The sequence below is a fragment of the Myodes glareolus genome, chromosome 3 (assembly GCF_982192425.1).
Source record: "Myodes glareolus chromosome 3, mMyoGla1.1, whole genome shotgun sequence".
NCBI classification, from domain to species: domain Eukaryota; kingdom Metazoa; phylum Chordata; class Mammalia; order Rodentia; family Cricetidae; genus Myodes; species Myodes glareolus.
In genome coordinates, this window is record NC_142028.1 from 83,565,767 (window position 1) to 83,578,511 (window position 12,745).

Sequence of the window (12,745 nt, forward strand, 5' to 3'; positions counted from 1 at the left end):
TTATTATACATACAACATTCCTTCCATGTATACTTGCATGCCAGAAGAGGGCACCAGATCTCATTATAGATGGCTGTGAGCCACCATGTGGTTGCTGGGAATTGAACTCAGGACCTCTGGAGTATCAGTCAGTGCTCTTAACCTCTGAGCCACCTCTCCAGCCCCAGTAGAGGGATCATTAAACATGCTTCTGAAACTTCAAGGAATTTAATTTTAATGGAGAATAATAATAGATACTATTTTAGATACTATTTAACTGTGTTCTAGAACAGTCTGAAGTGCTTGTTAAAGGGACCAATGACCACACCTAATTTTAACTGCACAGTTGAGTCCAATTAGTCCAAAAAATTCCTAGAGGGTAGGGCAGTAGTGGTACATGCCTTTAATTCCAGCACTCAGGAGGCAGAGGCAGATGAATTTGAGGCCAGCCTGGTTTACAGAGCTAGTTCCATGACAGCCAGGGCTACACAGAGAAACCCTGTCTCAAAAAACAAAACACCACCAACAAAAAAAGTTCTGGAGAAAGTGATACCTGGGTTTGTTATCAACAGTGGAGATGGTGAAGTGAAGCTGCAGGCAGTCCCTTCTCTACTTGGGTACAGTTGGGATCTTGACTAAATGCTACAATAAAGAATTTAAGGACAGCTGAAGAGGCGGCTCAGCGATTAAATGAGTATAGGCTACTCCAAAGGACTGGTGTTTTCTTTCCACCACCCACATGGAGGCTCACAACTTCAGCTCTAGGGGATCCAATACCTCCTCCTGGCTTCTATAAGCACTACATGTATGTGGTGTACAGACATACATACAAGCATACACATACCAATAAAACAAGCAAGGCAGTGTAACGTGTGCCTTTAATCAGAGCATTTGGGAGGCAGAGGTAGGTGGATCTCTGAGTTTGAGGCCAGTCTGGTCTACAGATCAAGTTCCAGGAGAGTATGAGCTACACAGAGAAAACCTGTCTCAAAAATAGATAAAACAGTTTAAAGACAAGTCAACCTGACAATAGTGCTCACACATAATCTCAGCATTGAGGGGGCTGTGGTTAGAGGTTTGACAGTCATTTTGCATACACAAATATAAATAGTATTTTTAAAAATACAAAATAAATAACCTCACTAGGATGTTGCTACCATGCACATACAAACATATACAACTGTGAACTGAACCTAGGCACATGGTAGGTTAGTGATGTATCACTGAGCTATAGTTCAGTCCTTGTAAAAGTTTCTCCTGAGATAAAATCTTGCTAGGTTGTCCGCGTAGGCCTTGTACTCGCCCCGTAGCCCAGGCAGGTCCTGAGCTTGTGATTCCCCTGCCTCAGCGTCCCAAGCAGGCATTACTGTTTAGGCTCCATAGAATTATGAAAAGATGTTGATTGTAAGGGATGGAGATCTTGCACAGTTGATTGATAATACTAGAAATCCTTTGTTCGTTCACTGGTGAAAACACTTAGGTAGGTTAAGGCACTTGCCTCCAAGCCTGACAACTTGAGTTTGATGCTCAGAATCATTACATAATTGAAATGGATTATTAAAAATGCTGCAGGATCCAGGCAACAGCAGGAAGCAGAAACACTGCAGGTCCCCAAGTGGTGGTAGCGGACCATGTGGTGGCAGGCAACAGGCCCTAAGAGCAGCCAGTCCCAGGCAGAGACAGCTGCAAGTCCCCTAGCAGTGGCTGGTTCAGGGCAGGGAGACACACGGCAGCAGGCAAGCGACAGAGACATAGATAGGCACGCCCATGCAGAGTGAGATTGGATATTTATTTACTGGTTATAGAAAGGAGGAGATAAGAGGAGAAGGGCAGAGAGAGAAAGAAAACTCAGGCTGGAAGGGGAGGAGTGGGCGTGGCTTGTCTCTTAAAGAGACAGAACAATCATTACAATAGTGGAAAGAGAGAAACAATTTCCAAAAACAGGGACCTCCATAAATGCACCATGGCAGGTACATAAGCAAAAAAGCATACATGTAAATAAATGTACACACACGTAAATGTTTAAAAAGTGCCCTGGCACTATATAAAACTGGAGAAATGATTCAGCAGTTAAGAATGTTGGCTGGGTGGTGGTGGCACACCTTTAATCCCAGAGGCAGGAGGATCTCTGTGAGTTCAAGGATAGTCTGGTCTATGAAGCAAGTTCTAGGACAGTCAAGACAGTTACACAGAGAAACCCTATCTCGAAAAACAAAACAAAAACCAAACTGGGTGTGGTGGTGCTTGTCACTAAGCTCTGTTTTTAAAACATTTTTCTTGCTTGTTTTGAGATGGTGTATAGCTAAATAACTAAGATAACCTAAAATGGCTTCCATGTCAGTAGGTAGCCCAGGATGGAAATTATGTGGGCAATATCCTGCCTTACCTTTTAAGTACTGGGATAGTCAGCTCTGCCACCACACTTGGATCCTACTCTTTTTTTTTTCTTTTAAGATTTATTTATTATATATAAAATATTCTGCCTGCATATGCCTGCATGCCAGAAGAGGGCACCAGATCTCATTACAGATGGTTGTGAGTAACCATGTGGTTGCTGGGAATTGAACTCAAGGCCTCTGGGAAGAGCAGGCAGTGCTCTTAACTGCTGCGCCATCTATCCAGCACCCCTGAATATATTTTTATTTTTTACACAGGACTGTGAAACCCAAGTCTGGGCATGAGTTCTACCACTGAATTCATCCTTAGACCTGTATTTTTTTTTATATAATTCTTTTTTAAATTGTATTCTTAAAATTTTTCTTGACAATTCCATAGTGCATACAATGTTTCTTGACCTTCTCCAGAATCCTCAACACATGCCTCTCCCAATCTCATGCCCTCTTTATTTTATTCTTTTTTTTTTAAACACTTTATTTGATGTGCATTGGTGTGAAGGTGTCAGATCCCCTGGAATTGGAGTTACAGAGAGCTGTGAACTACCATGTGGGTTCTAGGAATTGAACTCAGGTCCTTGGGAAGAGCAGCCAGTCAGTGTTCTTAACCACTGAGCCATCTCTCTAGCCGCCTCTATATAATTCTTAAAATTTATTTTTTTAACATTAAATTGTCTGCCCAGTAAGTTACTTAGTAGAGTTTTGTTTTTTATCACCCCACCCTAGGTTTATCTTTTTGTTGTTTTTGAGACACGATCTTCCTGTCTCAGTCCTCTTGTCCCCAGACTGCTGGGGTTATAGTCGTCTACCCATGTCTTTATGTCCTGCTCTTGACCTGGAGAGATGGATCAGTCATGAAGAGTGCTGGATGCTCATGATCATCTGTATCTCCAGGTCCAGGGCATGTGATGCCCTCTTCTGGGGAGGTGCACATGTGGTGTACGCACAAAAGTACACCCAAACACATGAAATGAAATAAAAATTCTTTTAAAGTTATTGTTGTTCTGTGCATGCAGAGGATGATGTTGGGGTATCTTCTCTCACTTCTGTCACTCTGCTGACATAGTCTCCAGCTGAACTTGGCTGGCTTGCCGGTGAGAACAGACCTGTCAGTCTTGGTCATGGGTGCCTTTACCCTCTAAATCATCTCACCAATCCAACCTGAAGTCTTTTCTTTTAATTCTATTGACGAATTTGTGTGTATACAGGTGTATGTGTGTGGGTATACACAGGCCGCATCAAGCCCATGAAGGTTAGTGTGGATCAGTTTTTTTCCACCACGTGGATCCTGGGGATGGATTCATTGAAAAGTTTCTACACCCAATAAGCCTCTCTGCCGATGCAATAATCCAAATCAGACCAAATCAAACCGAATTAGAAAAAGCCCAGGTTTAATGGATACAAACACTCCTGGATGTCTTTCTGGCCCCCAAGAGAGGAGACAAAAAAGAAAGTCCAGAAAAGCACAGGGAGGGGTGTTAAATACCCTACAGTTAAAATACCCTGCAGGAGTGGTCATGAGCATTTCTGGGGAGGGGTCATCATTTGGACGGCTTTCTCTGGGTGTGGGGGGGCAGAGTCTGGAGTGAGGCAACTCCCAGGGGAGGTGGCTTGGGGTGGAACTTTCACCAGAACATTCCAGACTTTGTGGGATATGTGGATGCCAGGGGCTGGGGTGTGGCTTCCATCTAAACTCATTTCAGCAGTCCTTAGCCTGGGGGTTGTGACCCTTTCGCAGGGCTCGCCTAAGACCCTTGGAAAGCAGACATTTACACTGCAAGTCATAAAAATAGAAACATTACAGTCATGAAGTAGCACTAAAAATAATTTTATGCTCCGGGTCAACATGAGGGAATCCAGACCATGATTTACAGATACAGGTCAAAGCCGGTAACCTAAACCAAAGTTGCCCTGAGGCAAGGAACTCCGCCTTGGACAACAGATTCCACAGGAGTGGAATGAGACTCCTAGGATAGAGAGAGCCAGAGGAAACAAACTCCACTGGGAGCAGAAGCCAGAAGCAAATCCAGCCCTGGGAGCCAACCCAGTCCTGGGACACTGGCAGACCAGGATTGAGCCAATGACCTGACTCAGAGTCTGCAACCTCCACCAGAATCAGAGTGGGATTGAACCAGTTTAGCTAAGACACAGAGAGAACAAGCTCCACCAAGCTCCACCAGGAGCAGAAGCCAGGAGCAAACCCAGTACTGGGACATGTGCGGATCAGGACTGAGCCAGCAACCAGATCCAGAGTCAGCGATCTCCACCAGAACAGGTTGAATTTCAAGCCAGGGACTTCTGCAAGAGGAGATCCAGACCAAGATTTACAGAAATAGATCAAAGCCAGCAGCCTAGGCCAAAGTAGGCCTGAGACAGCAAACTCCAAGGGAGCAGTCCAAAGCACAGGAACACTGAGCTACCTCCAGGAACAGGAGTAACCAACAGGGTAACTAGAACTGTGACACTGACTGTACCATGAGAAAAAACCAGCTGAGCTTTGGATTCACTGACACCTAGAAGATTATTCAACAGAATCTCAGACAGCCCCAACCACACCTATTAGAGGAAAAGATGAGTAGAAAAGGTAAGATCGTATGCTATACCACAAAGAGCAACACAATACCAGTAAAACCTAAAGACCCTACAAAAGTAAGATCTGAAAAACCAAATATGGATGAACCAAAAGAAAATGATCTAAAACATAACCTCAAGAGAATGTTTGAAATTCTTAAAAATGAAATGAGAAATTACCTTAAAAATGGAGGAAAAAACAAACAAAAAATTGGAAGATATCAGCAAATCACTTAAAGAAAACCAAGAAAAAGAACTCAAACATATAAAAGAAACTATTCAGGACTTGAAAACTGAGATAGAAAAAAAATAAAGAAAACACAAGCCGACAGAATTACAGAAACAAAAGTCATGAGAAAAAGATCAGGAACCACAAATGTAAGCATGAACAACAAAATACAAGAAATGGAAGAGAGAATCTCAAGCACTGAAGATAAAATAGAGGAAATAGACTCATCAGTTAAAGAAAACATTAAATCTAACAAAAGCTTAACCCAAAATATCCATGAAATATGGAACAACATAAAAAGGCCAAATCTTAGAATAATAGGTATAGAAGAAAGAGAAGTCCAATTCAAAGACACAGAAAATTTATTTAACAAAATCATAGAAGAGAACTTTCCCTACCTAAAGAAAGATATGCCTATGAAGATACAAGAACCTTACAGAACACCAAATAGACTGGATCAAAAAAAAAAAAGTCCTCTCACCACATAATAATCAAAACACTGAACATACAGAGTAAAGAAAGAATATTAAGAACTGCAAAGGAAAAGGCCAAGTAACATATAAAGGTAGACCTATCAGAATTACACCTACTGTCATTGGAGACAATAAAAGCCAGAAGGTAGGTCATGGTCAAGCATTATGCAGACATTAAGAGGCCACAGACATCAGCCCAGACTACTATACCCAGCAAAACTATCAATCACCATAGAAGGACAAAACAAGATATTCCATGACAAATCTAGATTTCACCAATACCTAGCCACAAACCCAGCCCTACACAAAATACTAGAAGGAAAACTCCAACCCAAGGAAGATGGCTATACCAACAAAAACACAGACAATCGATGATCTCATTACAGCAAATCCAGAAGGAAAAAAATGCACAAATTAATATCACCAATTATGAAAACTAAATTAACAGAAGATAGCAACCACTGGTCATTAATATCCCTTAATGTAAATGGACTCAACTCACCCATAAAAAGGCAAAGGCTAACATATTGGATACGAAAACAGAATCCATCCCTCTTCTGCATACAAGAAACGCATCTCAACCTCAAAGACAGACATCGTTTCAAAGTAAAAGGTTGGGGGAAAATATACCAATCAAATGGACCTAAGAAGCAAGTGGGTGTAGCTATCCTAATATCTAACAACCTCGACTTCAAGCGAAAATCAGTTGAAAGAGACAAAGAAGGGCATTTCATATTAGTCACAGGAAAAATCCATCAAGAGGAAATTTCAATATTGAACATCTATGCCCCAAATACAAGGGCACCCTCATATGTCAAAGAAACACTTCTAAAGCTTAAATCATATATTAAACCCCACACACTAATAGTGGGAGACTTCAACACCCTACTCTAACCACTGGACAGGTCAATCAGACAACAAATGAACAGAGAAATAAGAGAACTAACAGATCTTATGACTCAAATGGACTTAACAGACATCTATAGAACATTCTAGCCAAACAGAAAAGAATATACCTTCTTCTCAACACCTCATGGAACCTTCTCAAAAACTGACCACATAATCGGTAACAAAACAAACCTCAAGAAATACAGAAAAATTGGAATAACCCAATGTACCTTATCAGATCACTATGCTTTAAAACTAGAAGTCAACAGCAATACTAATTCCAGAAAAACCACAAACACATGGAAATTAAACAATATTCACCTGAATTATCAATGGGTCAAGGAAGAAATAAAGGAGGAAATTAAAGAGTTCCTAAAATTCAATGAAAACGACCACACAACATACCCAAATTTATGGGACACAATGAAAGCAGTGTTGAGAGGCAAGTTCATAGTACTAAATGCCTACCTAAAGAAGCTGGAAAAATCCCACACTAGTGAATTAACAGAACATTTGAAAACTTTAGAACAAAAAGAAGCAAACTCACCTAAGAGAACTAGATGGCAGGAAATAATCAAATTGAGAGCTGAAATCAACAAAATAGAAACAAAGAAAACAATACAAAGAATCAATGAGACAAAGAGTTGGTTCTTTGAGAAAATCAACAAAATAGACAAACCTTTATCCAAACTAACCAAAAGGTACAGAGAGAATATCCAAATTAACAAAATCAGAAATGAAAAGGGGAACATAACAACAGACATGGAGGAAATACAGAGGATCATCAGGTCATATTTTGAAAATCTGTACTCCACAAAATTGGAAAAAAAGGAAATGGACAACTTTCTGGATAAATATCACTTACCAAAATTAAATCAAGACCAGATAAACAAATTAAACAGACCTATAACTGCTGAAGAAATAGAAACAGTCATCAAAAATCTCCCAACCAAAAAAAGCCCAGGACCAGATGGTTTCAGCTCAAAATTCTACAAGACTTTCAAAGAAGAACTAATACCAATATTCCTCAGATTATTCCACACAACAGAAACAGAGGGAACATTCCCAAACTCTTTTTATGAGGCTACAATTACCCTGATACCCAAACCACAGAAAGACAATACCAAGAAAGAGAATTACAGACCAGTCTCACGCATGAACATTGATGGAAAAATACTAAATAAAATACTAGCAAATTGAATCCAAGAACACATCAGAAACGTCATCCACCATGACCAAGTCGGCTTCATCCCACAAATGCAGGGATGGTTCAACATATGAAAATCTGTCAACATAATCCACCATATAAACAAGCTGAAAAATAAAAAAAAAAACCACATGATCATCTCATTAGATGCCGAAAAAACATTTGACAAAATACAACATCCCTTCATGATAAAGGTCTTGGAGAGAGCAGGGATACAAGAAACATATCTAAACATAATTAAGGCAAGATACAGCAAGCCAACAGACAACATCAAACTAAATGGAGACAAACTCCCAGCGATTCCACTGAAATCAGGAACAAGACAAGATTGTCCACTCTCTCCATATCTATTCAATATAGTTCTTGAGGTCTTAGCTAGAGCAATAAGACGCCAAAGGGAGATCAAGGGGATACAAATTGGAAAAGAAGAAGTCAAACTCTCACTGTTTGCTGATGATATGTTAGTTTACATAAGTGATCCCAAAAATTCTACCAAGAACTTCTACAACTCATAAACACTTTCAGCAATGTAGCAGGATACAAGACTAACTCAAAAAAATCAGTAGCCCCCCTGTATACAGATGATAAAAGAGCTGGGGAAGAAATCAGAGAATCAATACCCTTCACAATAGCCACAAATAGCATAAAGTATCTTGGAGTAACTCTGACCAAACAAGTGGAAGACTTGTATGACAAGAACTTTAAATCTTTGAAGAAAGAAATTGAAGAAGACACCAGAAAGTAGAAAAATCTCCCATGCTCTTGGGTAGGCAGAATTAACATAGTAAAAATGGCAATTTTACCAAAAGCAATCTACAGATTCAACGCAATACTCATCAAAATCCCAGCAAAATTCTTCAAAGACCTCGAAAGAACAGTACTATATTGGTATTTGCATAAGAACAGAAAGGAGGACCAATGGAACTGAATAGAAGACCTGGATATCAATCCACACATCTTTGAACACCTGATATTTGATAAAAAAAAAAAAGCAAAAAATATCAAATAGAAAAAAGAAAGCATATTTAACAAGTGGTGCTGGCATAACTGGATATCAACATGTAGAAAAATAAAAATAGACCCATATCTATCACCATGCACAAAACTCAAGTCCAAATGGATCAAAGACCTCAACATTAAGCCAGTCACACTGAACCTCATAGAAGAGAAAGTGGGAAGTACGCTTGAATGCATTGACACAGGGAACCACTTCCTAAATATAACCTCAGAAGCACAGCCACTGAGAGAAACAATAAATGGGATCTTCTGAAACTGAAAAACTTCTGTAAAGCAAAGGACACGGTCAACAAGACAAAACTACAGCCTACAGAATGGGAAAAGATCTTCACTAACCTACATCAGACAGAGGTCTGATCTCCAAAATATACAAAGAACTCAAGAAATTGGACACCAAAGGATCACATAATCCAATTAAGAAAATGGAGTACAGACCTAAACAGAGAACTCTCAACAGAGGAATCTAAAATGGCTGAAAGACACTTAAGGAAATGTTCAGCATCCTTAGTCATCAGAGAAATGCAAATCAAAACAACTCTGAGATTCCATCTTACACCTGTAAGAATGGCCAAGAGCAAAAACACTGCTGACAACTTATGCTGGAGAGGTTGTGGAGAAAAGGGAACACTTCTGCATTGCTGGTGGGAATGCAAGCTGGTACAACCCCTTTGGATGTCAGTGTGGCGATTTCTCAGAAAATTAGGAAATAACCTTCCTCAAGACCCAGTAATACCACTTTTGGGTATATATCCAAAGGATGCACAATCGTACCACAAGGACATGTGCTCAACTATGTTCATGGCAGTTTTGTTTGTCATAGCCAGAACCTGGAAACAACCTAAATGCCCCTTGATCGAAAAATGGGTAAGAAAAATTAGTGGTGTTTACAACTAATTGATCACAACCAGTTACAGATTTCCTTGTTCCTTCTCTACTCCACTCCACTCTACTCCACTTCACTTGACCAGCCTTAAAAAAAAGAAAAATGTGGTACACAATGGAGTACTACACAGCAGAAAAAAATGACAGCTTGAATTTTGCAGGAAAATGGATGGAACTAGAAAACATTATTTTTGTGAGGTAGCCCAGACACAGAAAGACAATTATCACATGTACTCACCCATAGTTGGTTTTTAAACATAAAGCAAAGAAAACCAGCCTACAAATCACAATACCAAAGAACTTAGACAACAATGAGGACACTGAGAGAGACTTACATAGATATAATCTACATGGGAAGTAGAAAATATAAAAAGACAAGATCTCCTGAGCAAATCGGCAGCATGGAGACCTTGGGGGAGGGTTGATGGGGGGAGGGGAGAAACAGGGAGGGGAGCAGAGAAAAATGCAGAGCTCAATAAAAAAAAAGATTGCCATTTTTACTATATTAATTCTTCCTACCCAAGAGCATGGGCGATCTTTCTACTTTCTGGTGTTTTCTTCAATTTCTTTCTTCAAAGATTTAAAGTTCTTGTCATACAAGTCTTCCACTTGTTTGGTCAGAGTTACTCCAAGATACTTTATGCTATTTGTGGCTATTGTGAAGGGTATTGATTCTCTGATTTCTTCCCCAGCTCTTTTATCATCTGTATACAGGGGGGCTACTGATTTTTTGAGTTAATCTTGTATCCTGCTACATTGCTGAAAGTGTTTATGAGTTGTAGAAGTTCTTGGTAGAATTTTTGGGATCACTTATGTAAACTAACATATCATCAGCAAACAGTGAGAGTTTGACTTCTTCTTTTCCAATTTGTATCCCCTTGATCTCCCTTTGGCGTCTTATTGCTCTAGCTAAGACCTCAAGAACTATATTGAATAGATATGGAGAGAGTGGACAATCTTGTCTTGTTCCTGATTTCAGTGGAATCGCTGGGAGTTTGTCTCCATTTAGTTTGATGTTGTCTGTTGGCTTGCTGTATCTTGCCTTAATTATGTTTAGATTTGTTCCTTGTATCCCTGCTCTCTCCAAGACCTTTATCACCACTTATAAATCCAGTTCCAGGAGACAGGACGCCCTCTTCCGACCTCTGCAGGCACCAGGCATGCATGTGGGACATATCCACACATACATGCACGTGAAACATACATACACATAAAATAATTTCTAGAAATTATGCTGGCTAGTTTTCATTTATTTATGCTTTTAGATTTATTTTGTGTGTTTTAGTGCTTTGCTTATATGTTTGTCTGTGAGCCACCTGCATGCCTTATGCCCAAGGAAGTGGTAAGCCAGCATATGGGTTCTGGGAATGGAACCTAGGTCTTGTAGGAAGAGCAAGTGCTCTTAACCACTGTGCCAGCTTCTCCAGCACCTACTTGTTTCCTTTTCTTTTTTTTTTTTAAATAATTTATTTATTTGCATTAGTGTTTGGCTACATGTATGTCTGTATAAGGATGTTGGGTTCCCTGGAACTGGAATTACAGACAGGTGTGAGCTGCCCAGGTCCTCTGGAGGAACAGCCAGTGCTCTTAACCACTGAGCCATCTCTCCAGCCCCCCACCTCCTAGTTTTTATGTAAACTTGTCCCAAGCTACAGTTATCTGAAAGAAGGGAACCTCAATTGAGGAAAATGCCTCCATAAGATCCAGCTCTTAAGACATTTTCAGTTTTTTTTTTTATTTTTATTTTTTCAAAGCAGGTTTCTGTGTCTAACAGTGCATTTTCTTTCTTTCTCTCTCTCTTTTTCTCTCTCTCTTTCTTTCTTTCTGGTTTTCCTTCTAGACAGGATTTCTTTGTAGTTTTGGGGCCTCTCCTAGAACTTGCTCTGTAGACCAGTGTGGCTTCGAACTCAGAAATTTGCCTGCCTCTGCCTCTGAGTACTGACTGATGCCACCACTGCCCGGCTTCAGGGCATTTTGTTAGTGATCAATGTGGGTGCACCCAGCCTATTGTGGGTGGTGCCATTCCAGGACTGGTGGTCCTGGAGTCTATAAGAAGGCAGGTTGCCCCTGCTCCCCAAAAAAGCTGGGTGGTGGTGGCACATGCCCCTCTGTGAGTTCAAGGCCAGCCTGATCTACAGAGTGAGTTCCAGAACAGCCAGGACTGTTACACAGAGAAAGCCTGTCTTGAAAAACTAAAAAAAGAAAAAAAAAGAAAAAGAAAAAAAGGAAAAACAAAAAAGCAAGCAAGTAGGTTGGGCAGGCTAGAAAACAGCAGTCCTCCAGGTTCCTGCCCTGTGGCCTTCCTGTCCTGACTTCCTTAGATGATGAGACATGATGTGGAAGTGTAAGTCAAATAAACCCTTTCCTTCCCAAGTTGCTTGGTTATGATGTTTATCACAGTAATAGTAATCCTAACTAGGATACACCAGAGAAGCAGTTACAGCCAGAGAGGAGAAGCTGTGCTACAGGCCCAAAATGCTATCTGATGCTCTCCTTAGTTTCTGGCTTGGAGGAAGCCAGTGGTCTGTTAATAGATTCCGAAAGGTTTCTGTCTATTAGTCATAGAAGCTACTTCAGACACAAGTGAGCAAGGAATGGCTGCTGCAGAGGGCCGAGATTAGCACGAGATAAGGTAATTAGCCTGTGGGCCTGCAACATTCTGGGCTTCTTACTGCACGGAATTCTAATCAGTCCATCTGTCTCTGTAGATGCAGCTTCGGCTCACACCACCCACTTGAGATCAGGTGTTCAGACCAAGAGCCTTCCCATTCACCTCTTTGCGCTGCACAAATATGCATGCCTTCCCCTTCCTAGTACGGAAATAAATACGTTCTCCTAGGGGCTGGAGAGATGACTCAGTGGTTAAAAGCACTGAATGCTCTCACAGAGGATCTGGGTTTCGTTCCTATGAGGCTGGTTCAGTCACTCATCACATTGCATCCAGATGGTTCAGAACCTCTACAGTTCTAGGGGATCTCACACATCTTCTGACCCCTAAGGATTCCTATATGCACGTGTTGCTGGGAAACCAGAGCAGGAGCCATGTTGGCTTTTCTTCAAAACATTGTCACATTGTGACAAAACAAAGTCACATTGTGGTTAAGTC